The 12,760-nt window shown below is 44.0% G+C and overlaps 1 long non-coding RNA gene across 1 annotated transcript; it reads right to left on the reverse strand.

Moving 5' to 3' along the window:
• Positions 1 to 206: 206 nt before the first annotated feature.
• Positions 207 to 7,689, reverse strand: LOC139055362 (uncharacterized). The gene is made up of 3 exons (XR_011511704.1): positions 7,494 to 7,689; positions 5,858 to 5,994; positions 207 to 790 (listed from the first exon to the last, which is right to left on the reverse strand). It is a non-coding gene; the product is annotated as an uncharacterized lncRNA (long non-coding RNA).
• Between the last annotated feature and the right edge of the window lie 5,071 nt (positions 7,690 to 12,760).

Below are 12,760 nucleotides of genomic sequence, written 5' to 3' on the forward strand. Positions count from 1 at the left end.
GGTGACTGCAAAAAACCGTAGCCCATCTAAATGACTATTGAATACAAAGTAGTAAGATGAAGACGACAAACAAAGCCATCAGCCATCAACTGCGTGGCAAATCTCAAATCTGAGTGCAAGCTATTCTCTTATCAAGTATACCTGTAGACATTGCGACCAAAGTGCTCCCAAGATGTATGAGGCATTAGTCACTGCAGAGTTGTAAGAACATGACAATCCTAGGATGATTATGTTCTTGAGGCCTTTTTCCACACTTTCCATCTTTTGAAACGTGTATACTCTAGTCATGAAAATAAAAATTCTACAACTGGCGTGTGATAAGTTTTGCGTCTTATTTCCTAGCAGCTCATTGAAACGAGCCACGATGAGAAATTCAAATGCCGTTACCTCACCAGACATTCAAATTTCTTAAACACAAACAAAACCAGATAGGCATTAGAGTGAGCATGATTTAAATACATTACACTGGTTTAAAGTTATTGCACCACTTTGTGCCAGGTAAAAATGTTAGAAACATCAAAAATGTTAAGATTCTACGGCCAACCGTGAAAACTAAATTAAAAAATCATTAAGCTTTCTTAAACGGGTACAGGAGCTTTACAACTGGCCGTCTTGGTGATGGACACGCAGATAGATGAGCAGCCATTCCACTGAGACGAGAATGTTGAGGGCTTCGCATGGAAGTTTGCGAGACACTGCAGAGTAGTTCTTGGTCCACATGAAGGAGGTTGCTTGCATGCACATCTGGGCCACCATACTGAATGCATGGTGTTACCGGAACCTTTTCCCCCTGCATTGTGGTAAAAAAGCATGGTTAAGTTTATACGATATTTAATATGCAAAAAAAGAGGTGAGGCATGCAGACAGGACACTAGAGTAGAGAAGTGAACATGAACACGAAAAACATGAAAAATTTCATTAAATTGTTTTATTAGATAAAATTTTTATACTGTGTGTCATTCATTATGAGGGTTCATAACCGCAACATATTTAATATATAAACAGGTAGAATTATCACCTTGGTCAGTTTGCACAAGCTCGTTTGAGGCAAGAAATCGAGTTACACGAACACAACCTCAACATTCTTGATTGAAAAAGGAACACCTCAGATGACATGCAGTCCAGTGAGTGGGAATTGCACAGTTCAAGAAAAACAAATTAAAACTCACAGACCGAAAGCGAATTAATGTATAGGTTTTAGTAGCACAAGGGCATCTTTGGCCAATGAGCGCCAAGTCTATACTGCAAAAGAGAAACTTAGTGCATTTTTACAAAGCAAATATATAAAGATGACTAATGCCTCTCTGCACTACAGTTGCTTTGCTCTAGCGTGAAATCATTTTAATACATGCGCACGTACATACACACGCTACACCCAAGTGTAACAGCTGCAGAATTAAAATTGGGCAGCAACAAAGTCGCAACATTTAACCATTGATCCCAAGCTGTACTAGTGACTGGAGGCAGTACCAATATCGCCAATGACGAGTCGCACTCTTTCTGCTCGATGTTACGCTGCTCTTATTGTCAAAGATGAGTTACAGCCGGCATTGAGGGAAAGCTGCCCGCAAGAGCAGCTCCTATTTTTGTGTTATTTCTAACCAGAGACCAATGAAGTAATATATTTTTAGAATGAGAATGACACCGAAAAATTGAGTACGTAAAAAATTCGGTACATTTTTCCGGAATTAACTTGGGTGTTAACGGCTAAAGAGGCAATCCAGAAACTAGAACAAGTTTCGACATGTTTGCTACCAGTGAATGCTAGAAAATATGTTGGCATTCTGTAGTTTTGTCCAATATTGCAAAAGGGATTCTTAGTAACTGAGGAAATAAATGGAAAAGTATCATGAAGTATATTTCGTGAATGTAATGCAGAATCACTCAACTTCTGTTACTACATAATCTCCACTTGAATAGCCTGCACTTTCTGAACTAGTTCAGGAGGTGCTGCATTTCACTACTCATTCCACCAGTTCAACGTGGCAGCAACTGCATGTTGTGATTTGTTTTACATAGTGCAGGCTTTGTATAGGGCGAGTTCACAGCATTCACTGCACTTGGCCGAAAGGTAGTGCATGTTTACGCAGCAGGTGTGGTGCCGCTTCTGCACGAGCTAGGTGCAGAAATAAGAGTTTCATACAATAATTACTAGAGGGAACTCCGACGTTAGTGTTCACAGGAGATCAAACAGGAACGGCTGTACCAGCATGGAAATTATGGGAAATATATGGATTTGCCTAAACTTCGTCTCTTTGGCTTCAAACGGCTTTGTGACTTTGTAAACTAGTCATTTTCAACAATATACTGTGTAATAAAAAAATAAACATTAAAATCATCCGACGACAGGATTCAAACACAGGAACTCTAGAACAGAAGTCTGATTGAAACCATTAAGCCACGGAGGCATGTAACGACAAGCGAGTGCAACGCCCTGATGAATTCATCGCGGGCATACCAGCGCCTTAAGACGCTTGGCGCCTTTCGATTTGGCCACCTGGACAATCTCAATCATTGCAATTAATAGCAATTGCGCGTGTTGGCGCCGTCTTCTGCACTTCGAAGAGTATAGACTGCGCTGAAATTTACGACAATAAGATTTATATAGCGTATAATATACGAAGCCACAAGAACGTCTGAATTCACAAGCACGAATATCAGACAAATCCATGTGCTTCCCATCATTCCCATGGTGGTGCGACTCCAGCACCAGAGTTCCCTCTAGTAATTACTGTAAGAAACTATGGCAGAAACAGAAGTAATAAACTAAGTTTTGCTGTCCCATAAATCTTACTGGTCATTAATTCCAAGTTTTAGTGCAGTCACATGTCTAGTAGGCAATTGTGGTATTTTGCATAAACATTGCAAAGCCAACTGTTATGAATGTTGACTATGGTAAATTGTTTATGATCGAGTAGCATAGACTACTGAAGCAATCTCTGGAAGGCAAGTCAAGTAATTTTCTTATTAGCAGCCTTTAAACAGCATTCGAGCATATGACACATGCACCTCAGATATGTAGATAATATTTCCTTGACTCAGCAAGAAGCGATGCTTCATGTTCCACGAGGCTACTTCTATCAAAGCAGTATTGGTGCTCTCTAAAAACAATGCCAATGCAGATGATCTAAATATTTTTCAGGGGCAACAGTTATGCCTGAAATCATGCTAGATTAGTTTTTTTTAAACACATGCTCAGACCATGTTAGAAGTGCTTCTTAAAATCCGCCTATTTATTAAATTAGTCATATATCTGTACACAAAGGCTACTAATTAGGTCCCATGCTATATCATCATCTTGACAAAAACTTCCCTTAGTAATACACATGCTGTGGTAAGATTTGAGACCACATTGAGATGCTGAACAAGGTGAATTCATTATTTTTAAAATGAAGCTCCTGTTCTTCGAAACGAGAAGAAAGGATACTGAGGGTCAAAATTTTTCTGAATCACAGCTGGAAGATGCCAGGGAAGGCACGTGGAAACTTATTTGTAATTTTGTATTTAAATGTAAAAATGATAAAGGTAAATGAAAATGGTCAAAAAAAAACAACCAGGCATGGGGGGAGAACGAACCTACAGCCTTTGCATTAGGCATGCGATGCACTAACCACTGTGCCACCGAGGCAGCATTCAACCATCCACAATGGCCCCTCAGATTGTCGAAGCTCGAACACGGCCGTAGTACCACAGTGGTTAGTATATCACATGCGTAATGTGAAGGTTATGGGTCTGTTCCCCACCCACACGTGGATATCTTTTAATCCACTTTCACTTACCTAGAATTTATCGTTTCTATACTTCATAAAGAAAACTTAAAACATGTTCCTGTATGCTTTCCTTGGCCTCATTATCTGCTGGCTTCTTCCAGTTCTGTTACTTCCAACATTTATACATATACTAATCTGGTAAGTAAACAGTTTTGCATGATGCTGGAATGCAATATAAAACATTATTGCAGGGCCGTGTTATGTAGAATGCCTTACATTGCCCAGGCAAGGTGTATTAATGTCAATCTGAAAAAAAAAATTCCCACTCAAGGCAGAAATGCTGTGTAGTGCTGTGTGGAACAGGGTTTACCGAAAACATCTTGTTCAGAAATAAAGCCACCAAACAAGGAGGAAATATGAAAACTAGATGAAAATTTGTGCAGTTGCATGTTAAAAATTTAGCACAGCAACAGATGACATAATGAAGGAAGTGCGAAGATTGTCTATTTTGGACACATGAGGCAATATACTTGAAAGATGCACATGAGCTTACACGTGGAGAAATATCGTTTATGTAGCAGCTAAACTACGAACAGGCCTAGAGCACACTGATACAAGGTGTCGAGCATGTAAATCTTATCATGCCCTTAAGTCAAAGAAACATGGCTGTTTCTCATGATTCGCTACACATCTTAGCCACTTCACATTAGCCTCACACAACTTAGCCACTTCTATATACGCCTTGTAATTACCAGGTGGTCTGTATGACATGCGCAAACTTTAAATATGTACAAGTGCCACGTAGCTGGACAGTACCAAGGTAATGTCGTTTGTCATTGTTTTGAGGAAGTGAAACCAATTCTTGCATTTTTCCTAATTAGGTAATTAGTTAATACCAATATTTTAACTGCTCAAATATTTTATTCAAAGCAAAAGTGTCAGTGCGAAAATTGTAGAGTATCCCGAAAATTTCCCAATCCATTTTTCTACTGCTCAGTAGGTGCAACAAATTTTTCTTTTCAAGCTTGAAAGAAGCCAGTGAGCACATGCAAGAAGTGCCATGCAACTAACCGCTCGTGCACCTGAACACCATTTGGCTCCTCCTTTCATGCTTGAAAAAAACTTTTTGAAAAGAATATTTTAGAAATTGATTAATTATTATTGACTATGTTTTAGGCAAAATGCATGAAATAGTGTGACTGCCACTTCCATTTTCGGCGACATGAATTGACTCCATTTGCATGTCCAAATCCAGCTATACATGGTGCGTGTTTTGAGCTGGTTCTGTAATTTAGGCTGGTTTTGACTAATTGAAGCTTCACACCTTAATAATGGAGTCAGCCTAAAAAGAAATTGGTACATAAACAGTCGCTGTCCGTACTCCATACTCCTTTAACTTAGTGCAAAGTGCTTGTGAGACAAGAAGTTGGTAGTTCTAAGCAGTATTTCTCATTTTGACGTGGTGTTATAGCCCACTTACTATGATGCCATGCTGCTCAGTCATGCCCAGCTTCAATCTAGGCCATGGCAGCTGCCCTCCAATGAGAGTACAATGCAATACCGCTTATGCCCTTAGATTCAGGTGTACATTAAAGAAGCCAGGTTCCCAAAACTTTAGGTTTTGGAATGTAAAAGCCCATAATTTAATTTTAAAACCTAAAGGTACTTTAATAGGAGCAGGGGCATCATTTTGAGCTTTTACTGCACTGCCGTGGCACCAAGAAGCTCCAAGTAAATAAAAACAATTTCTTAGACAATGTACACATCTTGCAAACAATTACAAACACTTCTCTGCATGCACCTCCGTTGCTGTTATATTTAGATCCGTATGCCAAGGCGGGTTATGATGTTAGAACATGTTTGAAATTTTTTTTACTGCTTTAAAGTTGTTGGTTATTTTGCATCTCACTGTGTGTCGAACGCACATTTCAGTGCATCAATTTCTTCAGAAAGTGCACTCCTCTTTATTTATTTGTGCATGCAAAAAGGGTTCAGAAGAACTGCTTTCTGAAGGTCTGTATAACAAGCAAAAAACAATTCTATGTAGGCTGCACAAAGAGAAAGGATTGGTTTGTAAATATGTTATTTAGTTCTTAAAAAAAGAGGCAGCTGTCAGTATTCTGTTCCAAAGTAAAAATTGCCCCTACCTGGCTCTGCTTCATTTTCCGATGTTGATGGTCCATTCGGGGGCACTCAACTGATAGGCTGCACTTTGGCGATGTCGGGTGTGCTGTCACCAGGCCCAAGGTCGATCGACATCCTCACCAAAAGTCGAGTCCAAACGCTATAAAAGAAATATCTCATCATTTTGGAATCAGTTTTGTCATCTTGCGTGTTTCACACACGGCCGTCAGTGAAATATTTCGTCACTTGGATACTGAAAGAAATTCAAACATTTTCTTGCAGCCGAGCTGATGATGATGATGTGTGGTGTTTTATGGCGCAAGGGCCAGGTTTGGCCAAAGAGCACCATGACAATTGGTAATGTTGACGATGTATTATGGAAGATGTGACTTGGCTGTAAACTGGCCTAAAAATTGTCGCTGTAAAGTGCGTAAAATCTACGTGCTATAAAATTATGGCGATGACTAATGACGAATGCTATTAACATTAAAATCCATCATGGAAGAATGATGCAAAATAGAAAATATATAGTATGGTAAAATTACTTGGAGCACTGCTGCCTCGCCGGAGTCCTTGAAACACAAGAGCCTAGAGGCATGTGCTATGCGAAAGAGCTATCACAGCGGCATCCTCTGAAGAGAGGGCGGCAGCCAAGCTGAATACACAGTAAATGGAGAACATTAAAGAGCAAATGCAGTTGTCACATTAGATTGATCAAGTACAGCAGAAATGGAAATAAATCAGTGATGCTGTGTCGGTTGGCTTTGAATGCAAACGTAAAAACAGGAACTTGCAGCCACGCCACTTTGAATTTCCCGCGTTTGCTACACCTCACAAGTTTGGCATCGTCCGGTACTCGGAGATAGTAACCGCTTAAAATCAAGATGAACGAGCGTCGGCATAAATTAACAGGATACTTAACCGGGCAATATAGGCGCATAAAAACTCACGTAGCGAAGCTACTGTCGATTACCCGATGACGCATCTGAGGGCGGTGCAGTTTGGGCGAACAATTCAAAAAGGAATGCGAGTTTCACTTGTTTCACGCCTACTAAGCTAACACAGAATTTTAGTTTCTTACTAAACTATACTGGACATTTACGCTCCGAATAAAACGCTGGAAATTTTGTTACCTCACATTGCATACGTATGAGTGAGGATATTGCTTTTATTGTGTTCTACCCAGACGTCACGCAGCAGCTACCACTCTCATGCAACAAAAGCATGAAAGTGGTACTCGTGACACCGAAAACAAACATATACAGCGCCAACGTTACGCCCCTTGGAGTTGGAACTAAGCACGATCAAGCCAGTTAGTTTTCTAGCTTTCATAACGCCATGAACACGACCAAACATCGAACGAAAAAACTATCTGCTCTCGAAAATTATTATCGCTTCCATTTATATACCTATCGGTGCCACAAGCAAAAGTCAATGGGCTAGTTGTCCACAAACCGCAGATTAGACTGACAGCAACATATTATGGTAACGTAAAACAATTTCCACGCTGACTTAGCAGCCGCGGTGTGCTCTAAGTGCCAAAGTTCTCGTTTGCCGCTCGAAATTCACACCATGATCACGGGCACTGCATCTTTCACATGAAATATTGCACGCTTTGCTCCGGAGCTCAATAGGAGGGCGAAACGCATTTGCACGTACCTGAAATCCGCATGCCGGAAACCCGTCGACGCTTCCGAGAACGGGGCGCACAGCCATACACCCGTACGGCGGCTTGACTTGGACGTGAGGCACTTCTATCAAACATTTCACATGCGACATGTTTCACACCGATTGCGCGAGCACCAGAAAATGACGCAGGCCGCATTGCGACGCCGAGCAGACGTGCAGCCACCGATGCGCTGTGTGTGCGGATTGCAGAGAACAAAACCATACGAAACGTTAGGCGCGAGAAGATGGCGGCTCTCGTTGCGGAGCCGAAGCGAACGAAGCAATGACGCGCGAATGAATGTTGCCAACTGTTGGTTCCGCGTTACGCCGGCGGTGGTGGCTTTAGTGGCGTGTGTTGCGGCTATCTAATTTTGTATTTCTTTTCCCCAGACAGTATAGCTAAGATCAGTTCTTTGTTTGAATTTTTAGCTGTGTCGTTTGGCATTGTCTTTGTCTTTTTATGCTATTAAGTGGCCAATTATGGCCTCTCAGGTTCGCGCGCGCCAGCTTCGCGCGCAAATCTCAGAGGCCATAAGACAACTCGTTAGGAAATACCGTTATTGTCGTTGTTAACGTTTCATCATCCTTTCTTCAACTGAGATAGAAAGGTAGTGTCCCTTTTCCCGGGGTTGGGAGGGGGCGATCAAGACGGCATCGCTCAGCGGGGGGCGGGGGAGGAGGTTGGTGTTTGTTCTTATCGCGAAATTCGCGAACCCTGCGATTTTTTTTTTATAACGTAAGCATTTCAATATTTCCCCAATAAGAAAAACCATCCGTCCGTCAGTCCGTACCGCACCATATCTTTCAAAATAGAACCCGCAGCAGCGAGTGAATTCACCTTCGTGCTAGCTCTCGCTTCAACGCGACCGAAGGGGCGAGAACACTGCGCTCACGAAGCTTTCAGCTTATGCCGCACTATGGGCTTTTCGCAGATCACTTTCAAGATAGGCGTACGCGCGTCTGTTTTCAAAGCGAAGTAAACGGTGAGAACACAGCGCGTGAAGTTTTCAGCAGTGGGAACACTCTGTCCACAATGCAGTTCGCTTTCAAGATACGGTTCGCGCTGCCGTGCCACAAGCAGCCGCGCCGGAGAACGGTTGATAATGGTTCGACGCGGACGAAAAGGGCTAAAGAGCAATAACGGCTCAAAACGAACGGAACGTCACCAGCGCGCCTGGCGCCGCCACCTGCAGTACTTCGCTTGCGCCGCCGACCAGAGCAGCTCGTGTCGCCGCAGCGCTGTTGCTTATACTTGTCGGATCAAGTCTCATAACATTGATAACGACATGGACTGCGTGTAGATGAGGAAGAGTCACAATGCTTACGCACACTTAGACAAATCCGAGAGGAGTTCCTGTGTGATTTTTTACCGGAAATGTACAGTCAGCGGTGGGACCCAGAGTTGACAATGCCTGTAAGAGGGGTGCCAAGCTTTTTTTCTTTTGTGAGAGTCTTGCCCAGCTCCCAAAGATCTGCTCAAGCTAAGACTTTCTGATGGCTGTATGTGTTTTTTTTATTGTCGCATGCCCTCGAACCGCCACGAATCCTACAGTGTAATGGCATTAATGCAGTATTCACGTCCAAAGGGAAATGCAGCCGGTAATTGGGCTGCCTAAGGTTTGCGGCCCGCCGGCAGCTCCCCTCCCGTCCCCCGTTTCCGTTGACAAGTTAGGGGGAGGGGTCTAGAGCAATCTTACACCCCCCTCACCACAGCGGCGCAACCAGAAAATTTTTTCGTGTGAGGGGGGGGGGGGGTCCCAATTGACCGTGGAGGGTGAAGGAGCGGGGCCATTGCCATAGCAGCAAACATTTTACTGTTAGTGAGCGTTACAAGTGCACGGTGTGCCCCACTTGGCTACGCCGCTACTAGCCCCCCCCCCCCCGCAATCGACGCAAATCGAGCTATCAGAACGTGCATGACACGCATGCATGACATAACATGAAAGACATGCCGCGAAGCTAGCATGGATGTCGTCACAGAATCATCATCATCAGCTTATTTTGACGTCCATCGCAGGACGAAAGCTCCTCCAGCGATCTCCAATACCCCTGTCTTGTGCCTCCTGGTACCACGTGTTTTCAAGTTTCCCGAATCCATCACGTCCACATTATTCTCTGCCGTCCTCGACTGTGCTTTCCTTCCCTTAGCACCCATTTTGCAACTCCAATAGACCAGCAGTTCTCTCCCTTACGCATTGCAATGTCTGCCCAGCACGACTTCTTCCTCATAATGTCAACCAGAATATCAGCTATTCCCGTTCGCTCTCTAATCCACATCGCTGTCTTCCAGTCTACTATCATCATACCTAATAATTTTCATTCCATCGTTCGTTGCGCGGTCCTCAACGTCTTCCCAAGCTTCTTTGGTAACTTCCAAGTTTCGGCCCCATACGTTAGTAACGGTAGAAAGCAACGTTAGCAGTAAGCTCCCTGGTCATGATTTAGTAATGCCTGCCGTAAGCTCTCCAGCTAATGTGTTATTTTTGTTAATTTCCTTGATCAGAGGCCCCTGTGAGTAATTAAGCTCAATAAACGTATTTCTGCGCAGGTTCTATAGGCTGACTGCCGACCATGACATTCGTTCTCTTGCCACGCTGCGGAACATTACTTTTCTCTTCTGCATACTAACTCTGTCAGACTTACACTTTCTTCGACAAGTTCCTCAAACGTTTGTTGCAAATAGTCTGCAGCGTTGCTGAGTATGCCAATGTCATCTACGAACCGTAAGTTGGTGAGCTATTTACCGTTACCCCGCACTCCTAACCATTCCCAGTTTAACTGGTTGCACACCTTTAAGTATTCAGTGATAGCATTGTAAATATTTTGCTATTGATCATATGAAGCCTTTTGCAGATATTTGGCTATGCAAAGTCTGCGCGTTAGTGTCATCCGTTTGATATGAACATTCGTGGGAAACTTCATTTTTGACCACTGTTCGGAGCCAGTGCGCTGCTGCCTAGGTGCCCCGATCTAATCATTCCAGCTACCTGATTCAAGCGCAGGTAGCGCGCGTTTCATGTACAGCCAATATCAACGCCTTAACTGGCAACGTTCATTCATCATATACTGTAAGCTTGTTCACTTACTCCCTTATAATTAGGGAGTAAATTAGAAAGACTGGGGTGTTCCAAGGGTGTTTTCTTGTTGAACACCCTTATCCGTTAAAAAGGGTGTTTCAAGGGTGTTTATAAGGGTGGAAAGATGAATACACCCGCATTACACCCATAAGGGTGTGAAAAGTTTTAGAGGGTAACGAGGTGTTGGACGCCCCCATCACAGAAGCGGAAGTGCGAGCAGAGATTGAAGACTCAGAACGAAGTCGGCTCCGGGCTTTGACGGGGTAACGAACACAATGCTCAGGAACTTAGACGGTGATTCCATTAGTTATCTAACGAAGTACATGCAGGAATGTTGGGAAAAATGCGAGATCCCACAACAGTGGAAGACGGCAAGCATTATTTTAATAACAAAACCCGGGAAGCCTCCGCAATTCGAAAACTTAAGGCCAATTTCCTTAACTTCATGCGTGGGGAAATTGATGGAGCACGTCGTCCATACCAGACTGATGGACTTTATGGAGCAGGGCGATCTGTGGCCACATGAGATGGTCGGGTTCCGACCTCATTTGTGTACGCAGGACGTCATGCTCTAAATCAAACATGATATAATAGACTCAAGGTCCAAAGATGCAAAAGCAATTCTGGTACTGGACCTCACGAAGGCTTTTGACAACGTAAAGCACGAGGCGGTCCTGGAAGGGCTGAACAAGGTTAATGTAGGTACGAGGACATATCGACACATCAGGGACTTCCTGACGGGAAGAACTGCTTGCATGAGGTTCCAAACGCTGGAATCCCCCACAATTGAGCTAGGGAGTAAGGGTACGCCCCAAGGATTAGTGCTGTCTCCCCTACTCTTCAACGTGGCTATGAGAGAACTCCCCGAGCAATTGGCAAAGCTCGAGGGATTAAAATTTAGTATATATGCGGATGATATCATCCTCTGGGTCAACCGCGGAAGTGATTCAGCCGTCGAAAGCCTGCTCCAGGCCGCCACCGACATCATAGTCGATTACACGGCCGAGAGAGGCCTAGCATGCTCGCCGCAGAAATCAGAATTGTTTATATACAATCCGAAACACTTAAGGTGCAAGGCACCGTCGGAGATTAAAATTAAAGTGGCGGGTAAAGAGGTCCCAATAGTCGAGCAAATTAAAATCTTGGGCCTGATTCTCCAGTCACACGGCCACAATGACGAGACCATCAAGAAGCTGCAGAATCACGCAATACAGACCTTGAGCCTAATTAGGCGGGTGGCCAGCAAAGGCCGTGGGCTAAAGGAGAAAAATTTAATTAAACTAATACAGGGGTACATATTCAACCGGGTGAGATATGCAACGCCATATCTCGATTTGAAAGTGATGGAAAGAGAAAAGATTGATTCTCTAATGAGAAAATGCGTAAAACAAGCGCTGGAACTGCCCATGTGTACATCAACAGAGAGACTGATGGCTCTAGGAGTGCACAACACATGGGCAGAACTGGCGGAAGTGGTGCGAGCCTCTCAAATTGAGAGACTTAGCACCACGAGGACAAGAAGAGCCATATTGGCCAAAGATGGAATAAATCCGGACAGAGGCCCCACCCAAAAGGCGGAAGTTAGAAAAAAATCTGATTATCCCCCCCCCCCTGCCAAAGAACATGCACCCAGAACATAGCAAAGACAGGAGGCATAAACGAGCCGAAGCATTAAAAATTAGATTCGGTAATATCTCGGAACATGAGGTGGCCTATGTAGACGCGGCGGGAGGTAGCGGCAGTTTTACGGTGGCAACGGCCGTCACCGGCCGGGGTATTCCCGTGACCGCTGTCACTCTGCGCGGGCGCAACATAGAAGTTGCCGAGGAAATTGCGATCGCATTAGCTTGCGCTGCAACGGACGCAAAATGTGTAATAAGTGACAGCAAAACTGCCATACAAATTTTTAGCAAGGGAAGGATCTCGCCATAAGCGGCCAGAATCCTAGGCCAGAGTAAGCTAGATAGAAAAGTTCAAATAATTTGGACTCCGGCGCACGAAGCCATCCCCGGCAACGAGGCGGCCCACGAGCTGCCTCGAGATCTCTACCGCCGAGCCGCTACGGGGCCCCCCGATGACCGAGGGAGCGGAGAGTGCATGGTAAAATGTGGGGAGATCAAGCAGCATTAGAGATTGGCTCGTAGACTGGTATCCCTGCCAGACCCAAAATTAAACAACAGA

This window comes from Dermacentor albipictus, chromosome 2, assembly GCF_038994185.2.
Source record: "Dermacentor albipictus isolate Rhodes 1998 colony chromosome 2, USDA_Dalb.pri_finalv2, whole genome shotgun sequence".
Classification (NCBI taxonomy): Eukaryota; Metazoa; Arthropoda; class Arachnida; order Ixodida; family Ixodidae; genus Dermacentor; species Dermacentor albipictus.